Here is an 18,818-nt window from a genome sequence, read left to right as displayed (position 1 = left end):
CCTTCGTGGAAGTCCAGGTTTGCGAAGAAAAACTTCCAGCACACCACTGGAACAAAAGTAAAAAAATATGAGTTTGGACACACTGTAGAGGGTGAAAGGAACAGCCTGACTTAAACCACATCACCCCTCCCCCAAAGCAAAACAGCTTAGGGCCAAAAGACACATTCTTGGGCCATGATTTCTCTCAAAGGGGAAAGTAAGAGCATGTGAGTAAGCACCTGACTCCTCCAGCTGTGCAGGAAGCTGACAAAGAGACTGATTACTCTCTTACCACATCCAGAGTATGGAATCATGATATTCATGACTGGGGAGCAGGAAGTGGCTAGGAGAGGGGCAGATAGGACTCCTGGAGGGCATTAAAGGGATGCAGATCCTACTAACTACATCACAGACTCCATCAAGAAGCTTACCCAGGAGCTGCTGGAAATAGTTCACCCACAGAAAAGCTATGATTTTTAACCATGGAAAGCTATGGTTTTTCCAGTAACCTTGCCCACATATTCCCCTAATGGTACTCCCAGTGCTCAGATCACCTAACCCACAAACACCCACACCCTGTGGCTAGCTCCCAGTGTACATCCGCAATTGAGGCAGTGACAGAGCTTTGGCAGATGGCTAGTGAGCATGCACAGAAACTTGACCCAAAACCTCAAGCTAAGAACAGATGGAAAACTTGAGTTTTAGCGCCACCTTTAGGAAAACAAAAAGGAGGCTGTCGGCATCTGGGTTGATGCATGGCAGGTTGAGACAAGGTATAAAGCTTAAAAATTCACTGGATGCTTGGGGCTGGTGCACTGGGACGACCCAGAGGGATGGAATGGGGAGGGAGGAGGGAGGAGGGTTCAGGATGGGGAACACATGTATACCTGTGGCGGATTCATTTTGATATTTGGCAAAACTAATACAATTATGTAAAGTTTAAAAATAAAATAAAATTAAAAAAAAAATTCTGACACAAGAGCGAGCAAGAAGCATGGGACAGATCTCAGAACAGGTTGTGAGGAAGACTAAGAAATCCTACAGGGACTGACAGGGGTTTCTCACCCCAAGGCAGTTATTAAAAACTGAAGGAAATGACCCCTAATTCAGATGCTAAGAGAGCAATACAAAACTCAGTTCAGTCACTCAGTACTGTCCAACTCTTTGAGACCCCATGGACTACAGCACGCCAGGTTTCCCTGTCCATCACCAACTCCCAGAGCCTACTCAAAGTCATGTCCATCGAGTCAGTGATGCCATCCAACCATCTCATCTTCTGTTGTCCGCTTCTCCTCCTGCCTTCAATCTTTCCTAGCATCAGGGTCTTTTCCAATGAGTCAGTTCTTCGCATCAGGTGGCCAAAGTATTGGAGTTTCAGCTTCAGCATCAGTCCTTCCAGTGAATATTCAGGATTGATTTCCTTTAGGATTGACTGGTTTGATCTCCTTGCAGTCCAGGGACTCTCAAGAGTCTGTTGCAACAACACAGTTGAAAACCATCAATTCTTCGGTGCTCAGATTTCTTTATAGTCCAACTCTCACAACCATACATGACTACTGGAAAAATCATAGCTCTGACTAGATGGACCTTTGTTGGCAAAGTAATGTCTCTGCTTTTGAATAGGCTGTCTAAGCTGGTCATAGCTTTTCTTCCAAGGAACAACTGTTTTTTAATTTCATAGCTGCACTCACCATATGCAGTGATTTTGGAGCCCAAAAAAATAAAGTCTGTCACTGTTTCCATTATTTCCCCATCTATTTGCCATCAAGTGATAGGACTGGATGCCATGATCTTAGTTTTTTGAATGTTGAGTTTTAAGCCATCTTTTTCACTCTCCTCTTTCACGCTCCTCTTTCACACAAAACTACAAAGAATATAAACAATCAAGGATACATGACACCACCAAAGGATCACAACAGTCTTCCAGTAACCAACACCAAAGACATGGAGCTCTGAGATTTACCTGATAAAGAATTCAAAATAACTGTTTTAAGGAAACTCAATGAGCTACAAGAAAACACAGAAAGCTTAAAGAAATAAGGAGAACAATTCATGAACAAAATTAGAAGTTTAACAAAGGGATCAGTTCAGTTCAGTCGCTCAGTCATGTCCGACTCTTTGCGACCCCATGAATCACAGCATGCCAAGCCTCCCTGTCCATCACCAACTCCCGGAGTTCACTCAGACTCACGTCCATTGAGTCAGTGATGCCATCCAGCCATCTCATCCTCTGTTGTCCACTTCTCCTCCTGCCCCCAACCCCTCCCAACATCAGAGTCTTTTCCAATGAGTCAACTCTTTGCATGAGGTGGCCAAAGTACTGGAGTTTCAGCTTTAGCATCATTCCTTCCAAAGGAATCCCAGGGCTGATCTCCCTCAGAATAGACTGGTTGGATCTCCTTGCAGTCCAAGGGACTCTCAAGAGTCTTCTCCAAGACCACAGTTCAAAATCATCAATTCTTCCTCGCTCAGCTTTCTTCACAGTCCAACTCTCACATCCATACATGACCACTGGAAAAACCACAGCCTTGATTAGACGGACCTTTGTTGGCAAAGTAATGTCTCTGCTTTTCAATATGTTATCTAGGTTGGTCATAACTTTTCTTCCAAGGAGTAAGCATCTTTTAATTTCATGGCTGCAGTCACCATCTGCAGTGATTTTGGAGCCCCCCAAAATAAAGTCTGACACTGTTTCCACTGTTTCCCCCTCTATTTCCCATGAAGTGATGGGACCAAATGTCATGATCTTCGTTTTCTGAATGTTGAGCTTTAAGCCAACTTTTTCACTCTCCTCTTTCACCTTCATCAAGAGGCTTTTTAGTTCCTCTTGACTTTCTGCCATAAGGGTGGTGTCATCTGCATATCTGAGGTTCTTGATATTTCTCCCAGCAATCTTGATTCCAGCTTGTGCTTCTTCCAACCCAGCGTTTCTCATGATGTACTCTGCATAGAAGTTAAATAAACAGGGTGACAATATACAGCCTTGACATATTCCTTTTCCTATTTGGAACCAGTCTGTTGTTCCATGTCCAGTTCTAACTGTTGCTTCCTGACCTGCATACAAATTTCTCAAGAAGTAGGTCAGGTGGTCTAGTATTCCCATCTCTTTCAGAATTTTCCACAGTGTATTGTGATCCACACCATCACAGGCTTTGGCATAGTCAATAAAGGAGAAGTAGATGTTTTTCTGGAACTCTCTTGCTTTTTTGATGATCCAGCGGATGTTGGCAAGAAATTCAAACACAAATTCCAGAGCTGAAGGACACAATGAATGAAATTAAAAACACAGCAAAGGGCAACAACACCAAAACAGATCTAACGGATGACAGAATCTGTGATATGGAAGTAAGGAATGCTAAATTTATCCAACAGAAGAGAACAGCAACAACAAAGAATGGAAAAGAATGGAAAAAAAAAAAACTAGACCTATGGGAATCAATCAAAATAAACAATTTTGTGAATGATAGGATTTCGAGAAGGAGAAAAAATGGAGAAGGGGTCAAATGACATTTTAAAAGAAATAATGGCTGAGTATTTCCCAAATCTGGAAATAGATATGGATACTTGAGCTCACAAATCTCATTGGTCACTAAGCAAACACGGCATCCTCTCTGGAAGCACACCTAACCACTGCTAGTTTGCCATTGCCTGCTTAAAATTAACTTTTGTTCAAGTAAACTATTAAGAAAAAATCAGAGAGAAAAATCTTCTCCAAGACATATTATAATAACACTGTCAGAAATTTTTTAAAAGCAATTAAGCAGCAAAAGATAAAAAGCTTGAAACTTACAAGAGAACCCCATAAGATTATCAGCATATTCCTCAGTAGAAACCATGAAAGCAGAGTTGGATGATATATTCAAAGTGCTGGAAAAAAAATTTATGCCCATCAGGAATACTCTATCTGGCAAAGTTATTCTTCAGAAATGAAGAACTTTCTCAGATAAACAAAGCGGATGGAATTCATCTCAACTGGATCTACCTTACATGAAATGCTGAAATGAATCATTCAAGTTGAAACGAAAGGATACTAGATAGTAATATTAAAACATATAAAAACATATAACACACAGGTAAAGGTAAGTATATAGTTAAATACAGAATATTCTAAAATTTTAATAAAGTGGTATATTAACCACTTAACTCTAGTATAAAAGTTAAAGGATAAATATTAAATTTAACTACACCTACAGTTGCCTGTTAATGAATATTCAATTTAAAAAGAGGTAAACTGTGAAACGAAAAACAAAAATGGTTAAGAATAAAAGGGTAGAGTTTTTGTATTGGTGTAAGTTATCAACATAAAATAAATTATTATTATTATATAAGATGTTGTATGCAAGCTTCATGGTATCCACAAGGCAAAAACCTATAAGAGATTCATCAAAGATAAAAGAAAGGAATCCAGGCATATTACTATTTAAAAAATCATCAACTCAAAAAGGAAAAAAAAAAAAAAAAAAAAACAAGAAAGAAAGAAACCAACAAGGCAACTACAAAACAGCAAAAAATAATTAATAGGATGACATTAGTAAGTCCTTGTGCATGCTTAGTCACTTCAGTCATGTCCAACTCTTTGCGACCCTCGTGGATTGTAACCCACCAGGCTCCTCTGTCTATGGGATTCTCTAGGCAAGAATACTGGAGAGGGTTGACATGCCCTCCTCTGGGGGAATCTTCCCAACCTAGGAATCGAACCCATGTCTCATGCATTGCAGGTGGATTCTTTACCAGCTGAGCCACTTGGGAAGCTCACTAAATCCTTACACATTAATAATTACCCCAAATGAATATGAGTTAAATTCTCCTATCAAATGGATAGTGTGGCTGTATGGAAAAAGTAACAAGAACCAATTTCATGCTACCTACAAGAAAGTTACTTCAGATTTATGGATACAAATAGGCTCCAAGTGAAGGGATGGAAAAAGAAAAAAAAAACATATTTCATGCAAGTGGAAATGAGAAGAGAGCTGAGTAGCTATCCTTATATCAGACAAAATAGACTTTCAGTGGAATATGGTAGCAAGAGACAAAGTTATTACATAGTGATAAAGGAATCAATTCATCAAAATATATAACAACTGTAAATGTATCTGCACCCAATACCGCAGAACCTAAATATATTAAGCAAATACTAACAGACTTGAAGAGAGAAGTAGACAACAATACAGTAACAGTAAGGGGCGTCAATATCCCACTTTCAATATCCTGACAGAAAGCATGTACTTGGACCATACTTAAGGTCAAATGGACCAAACAGATATATAGAGAGCATTCTATCCAATAGTTTCAGAATATACGTCCTTTGTAAGCAAATAAAGAACATAGTCCATGACAAACATAAAGAGGTCATAAAACAAGTTTGCAAGTTTCAAATCACATCAAGTATCTTTTCTAACTGCAGTAGTACAAAACTAGAAATCAATAATGAGGAGAGCTGGAAAATTCATAAATATGTAGAAATTAAAATAACTATCTTAAATAATCATTGGGACAAAGAAGAAATCAAAAGACAATATATATATATATATATATATATATATACACACACAAGTGAAATTGAAAATACAATATACCAAAACCTATGGGATGTAGCAAAGGAGTTCTAAAAAGGAATTTTATGGTCATAAATGCCAACATTAAAAATAAAAAGAGATATATCTCAAATAAACAATCTCTCACATCTTCCCTACTGAAAACAGTGCTGAACACTTGGGTGAATGTATCCTTTTTAATCAGTGCTTTCATTTTTTTCTGGATATATATACCCAAAAGTGGAATTGCTGGATCATACAGTAGCTCTATTTTTAGTTTTTTGAGGAACGTCCATACTGTTTTCCATAGTGGCTACATCAATTTAGATTCCCACTGACAGTGTAGGAGGGTTCTCTTTTCTCTACATCCTCAACAACATTTGTTACTTGTAGGCTTTTTGATGATAGCCATTCTGACTGGCGTGAGGTGATACCTCATTTTGATTTGCATTTCTCCAATAATTAGCAATATTGAACATATTTTCATGTGCCTGTTAGCCCATCTATATCTCTTTTTGGGAAAATATCTATTCAGCTCTTCTACCATTTTTTTTAAATTTTTTTTTATATTGAGCTACAAGAGCTGTTTATATATTTGGGATATTAATCCCTTGTCAGTCATATCATTTGCAAATATTTTCTCCCACTCTGTAGTTTGTTGGTCACTTTCTTGACCATTTCCTTTGCTGTGAAAAAGCTTACTTAGGTCCTATTTTTATATTTTTCTTTTATTTTCTCTGCCGTAAGAGACAGAGAAAAATAATATTGCTATGATTTACATCAAAGAGTGTCCTGCCTATTTCCTCTTCCATGAGTTTTATGGTTTCAGTTATTAAATTTAGGTCTTTAATCCTTTTTGAGTTTATTTTTGTATGTAGTATGAGAAAATGTTCTACTTTCACCATTTTATATGTACCTGTCCAGTAGATATGAAAGTAATGTAAGTGTCCATTCACAGATGAATGGATAAAGAAGATGTGGTATATATTTGTGTGTGTGTGTGTGTGTGTGTGTGTGTGTGTGTGCATGTGTGTGTGTGTACACACACACGGAGTACACACACACATGGAATATTAATCAGCCACAAAGAAGAAAGAAATTTTGCAATTTACAACAATGTAGATGGACTTAGAGAATATTATGGCTAGTGAAATAAGTCAGACAAAAAAGACAGATGTTGTATGATATCATTTATATATAGAATGTAAAAAATAACACAAATGAATGTATGTAGCAGAATAGAAACAGACTTACAGATACAGAAAACAAACTAGTGGTACCCAAGGGAGGGGGAGGAGGTAGGTAGGGGGTATGGGGTTAAGAAGTTTAGACTGCTATCTATAAAATAGATAAACAACAAGATATAATGTAGAGTACATGAAATTATAGCCATTTTCTTATAGAATGTTCATTGGAAGGACTGATGCTGAAGCTGAAACTCCAATACCTTGGCCAACTGATGTGAAGAACTGATTCATTTGAAAAGACCCCTATGCTGGGAAAGATTGAAGGCAGAAAGAGAAGGAGACTACAGAGGATGAGATGGTTGGATGGCATCACTGACTCAATGGACATGAGTTTGAGTAAACTCTGGGAGTTGGTTATGGACAGGGAGGCCAGGTATGCTGCAGTCCATGGGGTCACAATGAGTTGGACACGACTGAGCAATTGAACTGGACCTTTAATGGAGTAAAGACTATAGAAATACTAAATCATTAAGCTGTACACTTAAAACTAATATAATATTGTAATTCAGCTATACTCCAATAAAATTCCTAACTTTATGCCTCAAGGAGATAGAAAATAAGAAAAAAATAAACCCAAAGTGAGCATAAATAAGGAAACAACAATTAAAATGAAAAAAGCTATGACCAACCTAGACAACATATTATAAAGCAGAGACATTACTTTGCCAACAAAGGTCTGTCTATTCAAAGCTATGGTTTTTCCAGTGGTCATGTATGGATGTGAGAGTTGGACTATAAAGAAAGCTGAGTCCTTGAAGAATTGATGCTTTTGAACTGTGGTGTTGGAGAAGACTCTTGAGAGTCCCTTTGACTGCAAGGAGATCTAACCAGTCCATCCTAAAGGAAATCAGTCCTGACTATTCATTGGAAGGACTGATGCTGAAGCTGAAATTCCAATACTTTGGCCACCTGATGCGAAGAACCGACTCACTGGAAAAGACCCTGATGCTGGGAAAGACTGAAGGCAGTAGGAGAAGGGGATGACAGAGGATGAGATGGTTTTACGGCATCACTGATGCAATGGACTTGACTTTGAGTAGGCTCTGGGAGTTGGTGATGGACAGGGAGGCCTGGTGTGCTGCAGTCCATGGGGTCACAAATAGTCAGACATGACTGAGTGACTGAACTGAACTGAACAATAGACAATGCAGAAATACAAAGGATTATAAAAGATTATTATGAAAAACTATATGGTAATAAAATGGATAGCCTGGAAGAAATGGACAGATTCTTTAAAAAGTTCAGTCTTCCACCTCTGAATCAGGAAGACATAGAAATTATGAACAGCCCAAGTACAAACACTGAAACTGAAGCTGTGATCAAAAATCTCCCAAAAAAAAAAAAAAAAAAACAAAAGCCCAGGACCAGATGGCTTCACAGGAGAATTCTATCAAATATTTAGAAAAGAGTTAATTCCTATCCTTCTAAAACTCTTTCAAAAAAATTAGGAGGAAGGAACACTTCCCAACTCATTCTACGAGGCCAGCATCACCCTGATACCAAAGCCAGACAAGGACAAAAAAATAAAATAAAATAAAATAACTATAGGCCAATAGCACTGATGAACATAGATGCAAAAATCCTTAACAAAATTTTAGCAAACAGAATTCAGCAACACATCAAAAAGCTCATCCACCATGATCAAGTTGGGTTGATTCCAGGAATGCAAGGATTCTTCAATATATTCAAATCAATCAATGTGATACATGATATTAACAAATTGAAAGATAAAAACCATATGATAATCTCAATAGATGCAGAAAAAGCCTTTGACAAAATTCAGTACCCATTTATGAATAACACTCTTCAAAAAATGGGCATAGAAGGAACCTACCTGAACATAGTAAAGGCCATATATGATAAGCCTACAGCAAACATTATTGCCAATGGTGAAAAACTGAAAGCATTCCCCTAAGATCATGAATAAGACAAGGGTGTCCACTTTCACTACTATTATTCAACATAGTTCTGAAAGTCCTAGCTACAGCAATCAGAGAATAAAAAGAAATAAAAAGAATCCAGATGGGAAAAGAAGAAGTAAAACTCTCACTGTTTGCACATGACATGATACTGTACATAGAAAACCCTAAAGATAACATCAGAAAATTACTAGACCTAATCAGTGAATTTAGCAAAGTTGAAGGATACAAAATCAATACCCTTACAGAAATCACTTACATTTCTATATACTAACAATGAAAAATCAGAAAGAGAAATTAAGGAATCAATCCCATTCACCATTGAAAAAGAATTAAATATTTAGGAATAAACTTAACTAAGGAGACAAAAGAACTGTACACAGAAAATTATAAGACTAATGAAAGAAATCAAAGATTACATAAACCAATGGAGAGATATTCCATGTTCCTTGGTAGGAAAAATCAATATTGTAAAACTGACTATACTACCAAACAGAATCTACAGATTGAATGCTATCCCTTTCAAATTACAAATGGAATTTTTTACAAAGATACAACAAAATATTTAGCAATTCATACGGAAACACAAAGACTGTGTATAGCCAAAGTGGTCTTGAGGAAGAAGAATGGAACTGAAAGAATCAACCTTCCTGACTTCAGAATATACTACAAAGCTACAGTCATCAAGATGGTATGGTACTGGCACAAAAACAGAAATATAGACCAATGGAACAAGATAGAAAGCCCAGAAATAAAGCCATGCACCTATGGATACCTTATTTTTGACAAAGGAGGCAAAAATATACAATGGAGGCAAAGACAGCCTCTTCAATAAATGATGCTGGGAAAACTGGATAGCTACATGTAAAAGAATAAAATTAGAACACTTCCTAACATCATACACAAAGACAAACTCAAAATGCATTAAATACCTAAATGTAAGGTCAGAAACTATAAAACTCTTAGAGGAAAATATAGGCAGAACACTCAATGACATAAATCAAAGCAATATCCTCTATGACCCACCTCCTAGAGTAATGGAAATAAAAACAAAATTAAACAAGTGAGACCTGATTAAACTTAAAAGCTTTTTCACAGCAAAGGAAACTATAAGAAAGGTGAAAATACAACCCTCAGAATGGGAGAAAATAATAGCAAATGAAACAACTGAAAAAAGATCAGTTTCCAAAATATACAATCAGCTCATACAACTCAATACCAGAAAAACAAACAACCCAATCAAAAAGTGGGGAAAAGATCTAAACAAACATTTCTCCAAAGAAGACATACAGATGGCTAACAAACTCATGAAAAGATGCTCAACAGCACTCATTATTAAGAAATGCAAATCAAAACTACGAGATATCACCTCACACCAGTCAGAATGGCCATCAACAAACAGTCTACAAACAATAAATGCTGGAGAGGGTGTGGAGGAAAGGGAACACTGGTGCACTTTCGGTGGGAATGTAAATTGATACAGCCACTATGGAAGACGGTATGGAGATTCCTTAAAAAACTAAGAATAAAATCACCATTTATGACCCAGCAATCCCACTCCTAGGCATATACCCTGAGGAAACCAAAATAGAAAAAGACACATGTATCCCATTGTTCACTACAGTACTATTTAAAATAGCTAGAACAAAATAAAATAAAATAAAATAGCTAGAACATGGAAGCAACCTAGATGTCCATCAACAGATGACTGGATAAAGAAGTAGTGGTATGAAGGAGGGGCCAAGATGGCGGAGGAGTAGGACGGGGAGAACATTTTCTCCCCCACAAATTCATCAAAAGAGCATTTAAACGTCGAGTAAATTCCACAAAACAACTTCTGAATGCCGGCAGAGGACATCAGACACCCAGAAAAGCAACCCAACTCTTCGAAAGGAGGTAGGAAAAAATATAAAAGACAAAAAAAAGAGACAAAGGAGGGAGGGACGGAGTTCTGTCCCAGGAAGGGAGTCTTAAAAAGAGAGAAGTTTCCAAACTCCAGGAAACCTTCTCACTGCCGAATCTGTGCCGAGCTTTGGAAGCACAGAGGGCAACATAACAGGGAGAAAAAATAAATAAACAATTAAAACTCGCAGATTGCGAGCCCTATGGTAACTCCCCCAGCGGAGAAGCAGCGCAGATGCCTGCACACGCCATTAGCAAGCGGGGGCTGGGCAGGGAGGCGCGGTGCGGGCTGCATCGCTTAGAGTAAGAATCTGGCATGAATACCCTGAGCGCTATCTGAGCGAAATAATTTGGGCTAGCAAACCAGACTGTGGGATATCTACCACGCGAAAAGCCAGCCCTAACCTAAAACACCGCCAGGCCCACGCACGGAACAAAGGACTGAACAGAGATAGCCGGCTGCAGACCTTCCCCTTCCAGTGACAGGCAGCCAGAGCTGGAAGGGGGCAATCGCAGCCCCAGAGAGACATTATCTATAAAACTGTAAGCAGGCTTCTTTGCTAACTAAAACTTCTTGGGGCTCTGGACGGTCAACATCTGCCTGAGAAGGTGTGCCGGTTTTACACCCAGATAACCGAGTGGCGGGGAGGCGATAAGTCGCAGCATTGGCGCTCGCCAAACACCTCATCACCTGAGCTGCTTGGACCTGGGAAGAGCACAAAACGCAGGCCCAACCGCGTCTGCGCCTCTGAGGACTACCTGAGTGCCTGAACCTGAGCGGCTTGGACCTGAGAGGTGCATGCAGCCCAGGGCCGGCCTCGGATTGTTCCCAGCGGAACAACCTAGAGCCCGAGCAGTGTGGGCAGGGAGACTACACGCGCCATGAGTGGGGGCAGATCCACTGTGGTTGAGGCACTGCAAGCGCACGCCAGTGTTATTTGTTTGCAGCATCCCTCCCTCCCTCCCCACAGCATGGCTGAACAAGTGAGCCTAAAAAAAAAAAAAAAAGTGTCCTCCAACATCCCCTTTGTGTCAGGGCGGAAACCAGACACTGAAGAGACCAGCAAACAGAAGAAGCTATAACAGAGGGAAACGCCTTGGAAGCTACAGGCAATAGATTAAAACCCTGTGGTGACTACGGACTACATAGGAAGGGGCCTATAGATCTTGAGAAATATAAGTTGGACCAAGGAAATAGCCAAAAATGAACTGAACCCACAATACTCACAACAAAACCAGAGAAAGTCCTAGATATATTTTTACTATTTTTACGATCATTCTTTCTTTCTTTTTTTTTAATTTTTTTTTAAAAATTTTAAGTCCTCTATTGTTCCTTTAATTTTCACTTTTATAACCTATTACTTTGCAAAAAAAAAGACCCTATTTTTTTCTTCTTCAGCAAACTTCATATATATATATATTTTATAATTTTTTGACCTTTTTTTTTTTTTCTTCTTTTCTTTAACATTGGATTTTTGAAATTCCAAACTCTACTCTAGATTTTTAATTTTAGCTTTTTGGTATATGTTATCAATTTTGTACCTACAGTTTTTTTTTTTTTTTATAATTTCTGTGACTTTTTTTTTTCTCTGTTTCTTTCTCTTCTTCTTTTATATAACATTGTATATCTGAAATTCCAAACTCTACTCTAGATTTTTAATTTATGTTTTTTGTTATTTGATATCAATTTTGTACCTGTATTTTCTTTATAATTTTTGCGACATTGTTTGTTTTTGTTTGTTTGCTTGGTTTCTCTCTTTATTTTTCTTCTTCTTTTTTTTTAACATTGTATTTTTGAAATTCCAAACTCTACTCTAGATTTTTAATTTTTGCTTTTTGGTATTAGTTATCAATTTTGTACCTGTATTTTCTTATAATTTTCGTGACCTTGTTTGTTTTTCTTTGTTTGTTCTTTCTCTCTTTCTTTTCCTTCTTATTTTCATTAACATCATATTTTTGAAATGCCAAACTCTACTCTAGATTTTTAATTTTTTCTTTTATGTATTTGTTACCAATTTTGTACCTTTAACAACCCAATCTTCAGGACCCATTTTTCACTAGGGAGCGAGATTACTGGCTTGATTGCTCTATCTCCCTTTGGACTCTCCTTTCTCTCCACCACCAGGTCGCCTGTGTCTCCTCCCTAACCCCTCTCTACTCTACCCAACTCTGTGAATTTCTGTGTGTTCCAGAGGTGGAGAACACTTAGGGAACTGATTACTGGCTGGATCTGTCTCCCTCCTTTTCATTCCCCCCTTTTATCCTTCTGGCCACCTCTGTCTCCTTCCTCCTTCTTCTCTTCTCTGTATAACTCCATGAGCATCTCTGAGTGGTCCAGTTGTGGAGTGCACATAAGGAAGTGACTACTGGCTAGCCCACTCTCTCCACTATTGATTCCACCTCATCTCATTTGGGTCACCTCTAACTCCCTCCTCCCTCTTCTCCTCTCCATGTAACGCTGTGAACCTCTCTGAGTGACCCTCACAGTAGAGAAACTTTTCATCTTTAACATAGATGTTTTATCAATGGTGCTGTATAGAAGGAGAAGTTTTGAAACTACTGTAAAAAATAAGACCGATAACTGGAAGTAGGAGGCTTAAGTCCAAACCCTGACTCCAGGGAACTCCTGACTCCAAGGAACATTAATTGACAGGAGCTCATCAAACACCTCCATACCGACACTGAAACCAAGCACCACACAAGGGCCAACAAGTTCCAGGGAAAGACATACCAAACAAATTCTCCAGCAACAAAGGAACACAGCCCTGAGCTTCAAGATACAGGCTACCCAAAGTCACCCCAAAACCATAGACATCTTATAACTCATTACTGGACATTTCATTGCACTCCAGAGAGAAGAAATACAGCTCCACCCACCAGAACACCGACACAAGCTTCTCTAACCAGGAAACCTTGACAAGCCACCTGTACAAACCCACACACAGCAAGGAAATGCCACAATAAAGAGAACTCCACAAACTGCCAGAATACAGAAAGGACACCCCAAACTCAGCAATTTAAACACGATGAAGAGACAGAGGAATACCCAGCAGACAAAGGAACAGGATAAATGCCCACCAAACCAAACCAAAGAGGAAGAGATAGGGAATCTACCTGATAAAGAATTCCGAATAATGATAGTGAAATTGATCCAAAATCTTGAAATTAAAATGGAATCACAGATAAATAGCCTGGAGACAAGGATTGAGAAGGTGCAAGAAAGGTTTAACAAGGACCTAGAAGAAATAAAAAAGAGTCAATATATAATGAAAAATGCAATAAATGAAATTAAAAACACTCTGGAGGCAACAAATAGTAGAATAACAGAGGCAGAAGATAGGATTAGTGAATTAGAAGATAGAATGGTAGAAATAAATGAATCAGAGAGGATAAAAGAAAAACGAATTAAAAGAAATGAGGACAATCTCAGAGACCTCCAGGACAATATTAAATGCTACAACATTCGAATCATAGGGGTCCCAGAAGAAGAAGACAAAAAGAAAGACCAGGAGAAAATATTTGAGGAGATAATAGTTGAAAACTTCCCTAAAATGGGGAAGGAAATAATCACCCAAGTCCAAGAAACCCAGAGAGTCCCAAACAGGATAAACCTAAGGCGAAACACCCCAAGACACATATTAATCAAATTAACAAAGATGAAACACAAAGAACAAATATTAAAAGCAGCAAGGGAAAAACAACAAATAATACACAAGGGAATTCCCATAAGGATAACAGCTGATATTTCAATAGAAACTCTTCAAGCCAAGAAGGAATGGCAAGACATACTTAAAGTGATGAAAGAAAATAACCTACAGCCCAGATTATTGTACCCAGCAAGGATCTCATTCAAGTATGAAGGAGAAATCAAAAGCTTTTCAGACAAGCAAAAGCTGAGAGAACTCTGCACCACGAATCCAGCTCTCCAACAAATACTAAATAATATTCTCTAGACAGGAAACACAAAAATGGCAATGGGATCATACTTATCAGTAATTACCTTAAACGTAAATGGGTTGAATGCCTCAACCAAAAGACAAAGACTGGCTGAATGGATGCAAAAACAAGACCCCTACATATGTTGTCTACAGGAGACCCACCTCAAAACAGGGGACACATACAGACTGAAAGTGAAGGGCTGGAAAAAGATTTTCCATGCAATTAGGGACCAAAAGAAAGCAGGAGTAGCAATACTCATATCAGATAAAATAGACTTTAAAACAAAGACTGTGAAAAGAGACAAAGATGGTCACTACATAATGATCAAAGGATCAATCCAAGAAGAAGATATAACAATTATAAATATATATGCACCCAACACGGGAGCACCGCAGTATGTAAGACAAATGCTAACAAGTATGAAAGGAGAAATTAACAATAACACAATAATAGTGGGAGACTTTAATACCCCACTCACACCTATGGATAGATCAACTAAACAGAAAATTAACAAGGAAACACAAACTTTAAATGATACAATAGACCAGTTAGACCTAATTGATATATATAGGACATTTCATCCCAAAACAATTAATTTCACCTTTTTCTCAAGCGCATATGGAACCTTCTCCAGGATAGATCACATCCTGGGCCATAGGGCTAGCCTTGGTAAATTCAAAAAAAATATAAATCATTCCAAGCATCTTTTCTGACCACAATGCAGTAAGATTAGATTTCAATTACAGGAGAAAAACTATTAAAAATTCCAACATATGGAGGCTGAACAACACGCTGCTCAATAATCAACAAATCACAGAAGAAATCAAAAAAGAAATCAAAATTTGCATAGAAATGAATGAAAATGAAAACACAACAACCCAAAACCTGTGGGACATGGTAAAAGCAGTCCTAAGGGGAAAGTTCATAGCAATACAGGCACATCTCAAGAAACAAGAAAAAAGTCAAACAAATAACCTAACTCTACACCTAAAGCAACTAGACAAGGAAGAAATGAAGAACCCCAAGGTTAGTAGAAGGAAAGAAATCTTAAAAATTAGAGCAGAAATAAATGCAAAAGAAACAAAAGAGACCATAGCAAAAATCAACAAAACCAAAAGCTGGTTCTTTGAAAGGATAAATAAAATTGACAAACCATTAGCCAGACTCATCAAGAAACAAAGGGAGAAAAATCAAATCCATAAAATTAGAAATGAAAATGGAGAGATCACAACAGACAACACAGAAATACAAAGGATCATAAGACTCTACTATCAAAAATTATATGCCAATAAAATGGACAACGTGGAAGAAATGGACAAATTCTTAGAAAAGTACAACTTTCCAAAACTCGACCAGGAAGAAATAGAAAATCTTAACAGACCCATCACAAGCATGGAAATTGAAACTGTAATCAAAAATCTTCCAGCAAACAAAAGCCCAGGTCCAGATGGCTTCACAGCTGAATTCTACCAGAAATTCAGAGAAGAGCTAACGCCTATCCTGCTCAAACTCTTCCAGAAAATTGCAGAGGCAGATAAACTTCCAAACTCATTCTATGAGGCCACCATCACCCTAATACCAAAACCTGACAAAGATCCCACAAAAAAAGAAAACTACAGGCCAATATCACTGATGAACATAGATGCAAAAATCCTTAACAAAATTCCAGCCATCAGAATCCAACAACACATTAAAAAGATCATACACCATGACCAAGTGGGCTTTATCCCAGGGATGCAAGGATTCTTCAATATCCACAAATCAATCAGTGTAATACACCATTTTAACAAATTGAAAAATAAAAACCATATGATCTAAACGTAAGACCAGAAACTATAAAACTCCTAGAGGAGAACATAGGCAAAACACTCTCCGAAAGACATCACAGCAGGATCCTCTATGACCCACCTCCCAGAATATTGGAAATAAAAGCAAAAATAAACAAATGGGACCTAATTAACCTTAAAAGCTTCTGCACATCAAAGGAAACTATTAGCAAGGTGAAAAGACAGCCTTCAGAATGGGAGAAGATAATAGCAAATGAAGCAACTGACAAACAACTAATCTCGAGAATATACAAGCAACTCCTACAGCTCAACTCCAGAAAAATAAATGACCCAATCAAAAAATGGGCCAAAGAACTAAATAGACAGTTCTCCAAAGAAGACATACAGATGGCTAACAAACACATGAAGAGATGCTCAACATCACTCATTATCAGAGAAATGCAAATCAAAACCACTATGAGGTACCATTTCACACCAGTCAGAATGGCTGAGATCCAAAAGTCTACAAATAATAAATGCTGGAGAGGGTGTGGAGAAAAGGGAACCCTCTTACACTGTTGGTGGGAATGCAAACTAGTACAGCCACTATGGAGAACAGTGTGGAGATTCCTTAAAAAAACTGGAAATAGAACTGCCTTATGATCCAGCAATCCCACTGCTGGGCATACGCACTGAGGAAACCAGAAGGGAAAGAGACACGTGTACCCCAATGTTCATCACAGCACTGTTTATAATAGCCAGGACATGGAAGCAACCTAGATGTCCATCAGCAGATGAATGGATAAGAAAGCTGTGGTACATATACACAATGGAGTATTACTCAGCCATTAAAAAGAATACATTTGAATCATTTCTAATGAGGTGGATGAAACTGGAGCCTATTATACAGAGTGAAGTAAGCCAGAAAGAAAAACACCAATACAGTATACTAACGCATATATATGGAATTTAGAAACATGGTAACAATAAACCTGTGTACAAGACAGCAAAAGAGACACTGATGTATAGAACAGTCTTATGGACTCTGTGGGAGAGGGAGAGGGTGGAAAGATTTGGGAGAATGGCATTGAAACATGTAAAATATCATTTATGAAACGAGTTGCCAGTCCAGGTTCAATGCACGATACTGGATGCTTGGGGCTAGTGCAGTGGGACGACCCAGAGGGATGGTATGGGGAGGGAGGAGGGTTCAGGATGGGGAACACATGTATACCTGTGGCGGATTCATTTTGATATTTGGCAAAACTGATACAATTATGTAAAGTTTAAAAATAAAATAAAATTAAAAAAAAAAGAAGTAGTGGTACATATACACAATGGAATATTACTCAGCCATAAAAAAGAACACCTTTGAGTCAGTTCTAATGACGTGGATGAACATAGAACCTATTATACATTGAAGTAAGTAAGAAAGAGAATGATAAATATTATATTCTAACACATATATACAGAATCTAGAAAAATGGTATTGAACAATTTACTTATAGGGCAGCAGTGGAGAAACACACATAAAGAATAGACATATAGACATGTGGAGAGGGGGGGAGAGGCTGAGATGTATGGAAAATGTAACATGGAAACTTACATTACCATATGTAAAATAGATAGCCAACTGGAATTTGCTGTATGGCTCAAGAAACTCAAACATGGGCTCTGTATCAACCTAGAGGGGTGTGATGGGGAGGGAGATGGGAGGGAGGTTTAAAAGAGAGGGGATATATGTATACCTATGTCTGATTCATGTTGACATTTAACAGCAAACAACAAAATTCTGTAAAGTAAATATCCTTCAATTTAAAAAAATAATTAAAAAAGAAAAAAAAAATCATGCCCTAAATCTTCCTTTTCTTCAACATGTTTCCCTCCCTGACCCTCTCTCAATGCTTGTCCTGCTTCTGGTACAAATAAGTAACCAAATGCACATTTAAGGTTTATCATAATCTGAGTGGCATTTTTGGTGAAAACCAATATTTGGAAAAAAGAAACAACAAAGATAACAGCAGAAATAAAATAAACAGAAACCAGAAAAACAAAAGGAAATATTGACAAAATCAAGAACTATCTTTTTAAAGATAAAAAGTTAACAACTCAATGGCTAGACTAATTAAGGAAAGTGAAACTAAATAAATAAAATCTGAAATGAATGAGAGGACAAAATTCAACATCTATTTATTATAAAAACTCAGCAATTTGAGTATAGATGGAATATACCTCAACATGATGAAGTTCACACATGAGAAACACAACTCTGATACCATATTCAATGGTGCAAGAGTGAAAGCCTTCCTTCTGAGATTAGGAATAAGACAAGGGTTCCAACTCTTACCATTCACGGTCAACACAGTCCTGGGGATCTGAGCTAAAGGAAGTAAGAGTGAATAGATATTTGCTTCATTAATGCATGAAGAGGATGCATATCAACTATCCAAACAATTCTTTCAAATATATGAGACAAATAACAAAAGAAAAAGGGGCAAAGTCTATGAACAGGCAATTCACAAAAGGGGAAAT

The sequence above is a fragment of the Bubalus bubalis genome, chromosome X (assembly GCF_019923935.1).
Source record: "Bubalus bubalis isolate 160015118507 breed Murrah chromosome X, NDDB_SH_1, whole genome shotgun sequence".
Classification (NCBI taxonomy): Eukaryota; Metazoa; Chordata; class Mammalia; order Artiodactyla; family Bovidae; genus Bubalus; species Bubalus bubalis.
This window is presented reverse-complemented; position numbering follows the sequence as displayed.